The sequence below is a fragment of the Centrocercus urophasianus genome, unplaced genomic scaffold (assembly GCF_019232065.1).
Source record: "Centrocercus urophasianus isolate 14NV4802_14NV808 unplaced genomic scaffold, USGS_Curo_1.0 seq_13, whole genome shotgun sequence".
In the NCBI taxonomy this organism is placed as follows: Eukaryota; Metazoa; Chordata; class Aves; order Galliformes; family Phasianidae; genus Centrocercus; species Centrocercus urophasianus.
In genome coordinates, this window is record NW_024884475.1 from 39,091,715 (window position 1) to 39,096,560 (window position 4,846).

A 4,846-nucleotide genomic window follows, 5' to 3' on the forward strand; every position below is an offset into this window, starting at 1 on the left:
CTTCACTTCACTTCACTTCACTTCACTTCACTTCACTTCACTTCACTTCACTTCACTTCACTTCACTAATGATCTTAACAGATGTGCTCTACTTACTCTGAAAGTTCCTACTTGAGCCTCTGTGGTTCATCCTTTTCAGCAGTCTGTCTCTGTTGTGGCTATTCTTGTTTCCAATAGTGAAAAAATTCCATTCCACCTCAAGGAAGTTGTTGATGGCACTGTGCCTGGAAAAGTCCAAATGCAGTTAACTACAGTGAGCGATGGTCTTTCGTGGTATAGAACCATTCAGTGAATGCAGTTCAGTAGAGAGCCAAAGCTGAAAGCTTTTGTTTGGCAAGTGATTGTTAGTATTTCTTCTCTATACTTGGTGTATTTCAGGTTTAGCAATGAAAGTGATACTGAAAACCTCTGAGAAATGGCAGGAAATGTTTGGGGTGTTTTTGTTTAGAATTCATTTAAAGTGTTTATCTGTGACTTCCAATTTATAAAATCTGTGGCTACACAGATTTTTTTTTTTTTTTTTGTAAGTTTAAACAGACATATTTTATAAAATCAGAAGAAAAGCATTTTCAAAATGAACGAATGATTCTGGAAGCCACTGTCTTTGCTCCCAACTTCAAACTCTTGAAGACTTGAAAAAAAATACTTAATGTCTAAGGAGCTGTTGAACTGCCGAATTTCTGTGCTTGTATGAGGACTGCCCAAGTCTGCAGCTGACATACCCAAATTCCTGAGTTACTGCACCACTGCCTTTGCCCTTCAGCAGTGCAAACATTCTGACTTTTTCCTTTTTTTTTTTTTTAATTTCACAGTAAACTTACAGTTTTCCCATTTTGGCCTTAAAAACTGCAGAGCTGATAAACATTTTCTCTTTCGTGTCCATTTCCATAGAAATTTGTCTTAGTGCTGCCATTGTTCTCTGAACTTGTGCTGTTTATTTTTCTGTTAGGGTCTCTGGAATTTAAGCGTTTACTTGTTCCTTGGAAAGTTATAATTTTATCTCTTTGAGATGAATTGTAAGCATTCTTATTCTCTCCTCTATTTCCTAGTAAGCAATTCCTAAATGTAACAACATTGAAAACTGAAAAAAAAGATATTTTAAAAGAAGCATTGGAGGAGCAATGGCAATTTCCTCCTCAGGTACCCCCTATTGCCTTAGCAATGTCTTCAGCTAAGAGTCAGGGCCTGAACAACAAGTACTTTAACAGGATAATAGAAGTTTACAGAACCCTCTGTAGGTCCTCTCCACTGGAGGAATGATTACTGCCCACAGGAGACAAATGGATTTGCAGAAAAGGATCCTTTCTGTCCCATATGTACTACACCAAACCCTATAACAGTTGTAACTGAGGACATTGCTTTTTTCAGCACTCGTATCAGAATGCAAGTTTTCAATTTCCTCAAAGCCAGTATCTGCATAGAGGTAGGGCTCACTCCCTGACATATCAGCAGGGAACTCTGAAGTTCTAAGAACAAAAGGTAAAGATGAACAGGAAGAAACAGGGTCTGGAGCTCTGCAGCCTGCCAACCAAGCCTGCTACAGCTAGCACTAGGGTTGTTCTATTTTTTCAAGTAGTGTGGTTAAAACATTTTGAAATCTGATGTTTTCATCTACTCACTGATATAAGAAGATAATCTGTTCCTGGATATGAATTATTCTGTTATAATACATTCATCCATCATCACAAACTTGACATGAAGCTTTGTGTCCCCACAGGTTAATCCAAAAACAGCAAAATATTTCAACATTTTTGTCTTAGCCCTAGAAGCAAAGTTTAATTAGCCAAACCTGAGCATGTGTATTTCTGTATTTCAAAAAATTAATCACTTTTAACAGCTAAAAACTTCTGAAGCAGCATTCAAACAGACCACACTTACTAGGTGATCTCCAGCTTGCAGTTCCAGGTACTCTATTAAATGTGAATTAAACCCTCACAGATATCACCAGCACATAATGATCTCTTAGAAGAGAATGGTTCTTTTTTTGTTTGTTTTCTCTACAGTAATGCTTGCAAACTCTGGCTAAAAGTTTTCAAAACAGAAAGATGGTGATATGGAGTACTTAATTTGAGAGACTTTAGGAAGGCATGATTTTAAAAGAGAGGTGCATCACTACATTCCAAGAGTCAAAGAATGTCATCTGAGATTAAAAAAAAAATGTGATTAAGCTGAACATAGATCTGTATGGTTCACATGGTTCTCTTAAAAAAGTAGCAGATGGATTGGTCCAGATACTGATGTGGAAGAATTAAAAAGAGGTAACAGATATATCTGCTTTGCAAAGGCTGAATAGCTGGCTGGTTCTGTTTGTCAAATTTGAATGCTAACCTGAGAATCCTTCTCAAGTTCTGATAAGAAATATTAACAGACTCTTTGCACATGAAGCTTTTAGTGTTGTCTTTGGATCAATTAGCCAGCGGCTATACTCGCTAGGCCATTCCTCTACGCTGCCCTCCAGCCCCATGCTGAGTCCTTGACATTTGCTTTCTGTTCAAATGGCTACTATCAACAGTAGTTCAATATTGCTGATCAAGCATATTTATAATCTATCTACGGGTCTCAAAATATTTCATGAGATCGAAGTATAAGAATTAATTTATAATTAAATTATCTGGCTTCTAAGCCAGATAAAGTGAACTTATGTTTCTGACTTATCTCCGTGAGTATGGGAACTGCAAACAAAATAAGATCCATCTTGCCAAGCTTTGGGTGTCTCAAGGCACCTTAGCTAATCTGACTACAAAGAGACTCGTGACTTTTTATCCGAAAGAATCCTATCTTGTGTCCCTGATGGCAGTAAGGTGATTCCCTGGCCCTTGCTTATAAACAGTTAGTCAAATTGCCTAATTTATGTGCTATATCGCCTCCTATGTCTAAAAAAGTATTTTCCATGCCAGCCTTCGCTGCCAGATTCCTGGCTCCCCGGGTAAGGAACTTGGAAGCTTTGCAAATTCTGTGTTGAAACAAATTTCTCATAGATCCTATTGGCAGAGTGGAGAGCCAAGTGATGAGACAAGGCCTAGCACTCAGATCCTGGTGTAAGAACAGCAAGTTTGAGAATGTTGAGAGCCTAACAAAAACTTGAGTTTTATAACCTCCAATGTCCTGCTGCAGGATCAAGCATTGTACGCTCATTGTTGTCAGCACGGAAAGATCTTCAGTGTTCCCAGCCTTCTTCAAGGGAACCTGCATACTTTGTTGTGGCTGTTCATTCCAGAACATTGATGCTCATGGGTCACTTGGCTGGATGCTCCATAGCTAGAAATCCTACAAGCCCAGGCCCTGCCTTCCTGCATGCCCCTCTGGGTTTGTTCAGCCCAGAGAAGAGGACACTGGGTGAGACCTCATGGATGCCTACAGCACCTCACAAAAGGAAGTGGAGGGGCAGACACTTAATTTAACCTCTCAAATAATATGAAACAAACTTAAATCTAGAAACTTGAAAAGACTGAAAGTGTCACTAATCATTCCTTACATTATTGGCAAATGTACAGAGTTCAGTGTGTGTTAAAAAGACCAACCCTTGTGTTCCTTGCATTGTCTGTGAGAAAATGTGTGAAAAAAGGAAAACAGTATGAACAGAAGGTGGATACATGTGAGGAAGCAGAGCTTAGGTGAAAGTCCTGCATGTGGAAAATACAGGATCCATCTTTATCAGTGGTGCTTTTGCTTCTAGTCATCATGAATATTTAGGATGTTCAGTGTTATTCCCATTAATGCAAAATTAAGTCAGTTTCTGATTCTGCAGGTCCCATTTTGTCTAACAGTGACAAATGCATGAAATGGAGTCAATCTAGACTAAAGTAACGTGAATCAGACCTGCAAGACCGAACTACTTTCATGCAGTAGTTAGATGCGAACTAGAAGAGTTTATGAAAAAGAACCTCCATTAAAAACGTGATTACTTGAACTCAGTATAAAATCAGGAGAACAAAAAGATACCAGCTTGTCAATATATTTGCCTCAAAAAGTAAGGCATTGTTTTAAAGGAAATTTAAGAATTTTTTACTTCTTTAAGATCTACAGACACGGACTCTAAAAAAGATTTGTAGATGCCATGATTTTAGAACTATAAAGTTGGAAGCTGCTAGTAACCTTCAGTGTTTTACTGATAAGATGTGTTTTTATCAGCTTTCATGGCATTTATTCATGAAACTTTGAACTGAATTTTCTGTTCTTTGGAAAAAACACAATATTTTTGTACCATGTGGTGACAAACTGAAATTCCACTGACATTGACTCAAGTTATTTTAACTTACCACCCATAAAGAGAAAGCTTCATAATCAAGCTGGTTATAGAATTCAACAAAAAACAATATAACGCTGGAACTAAAATTGTGTGGAGAAGCTGAAATTTAGAACAGGCTTCCAACTGAATTTCTATGTAATGTATTTCTTTTAATCTTTTTTTCTTTCTTTTTTTCTCCAAAGGATAGGAAACTCAATTTATTTCATTTGTAGGCCATCTGTCTGCTTTGACTTCTGAAAGGAAAATCACTTGGGCAAGGACGGACTTAAATGACAGAAATCAGTGAATATTGTCTGTTGGGCACTGCTATTGCCTCAGTAGCTACCTGAGAACTCAGTAATGTTAGCAGGTCCTCAGCTGGATTTTGGAATATATTCAGCGTTAGCTTAATTCTGGTTATGGTGAAGTCAGTGCTAAAATTCACCTCCCATCACTGGAAACAAAGTTAGATAAAATAGTATGTTTCTGAAAAGTGCTCTGCTTATTTATTCCAGACCAAAGAAACAGACTGCTGGAAAGACAAGGTGGAGATCTGCTGAATAATGAAACAATAAGCAATCTTTTTTTTTTTTTTCTTCTTTCTTTTTTTCCTGAGAA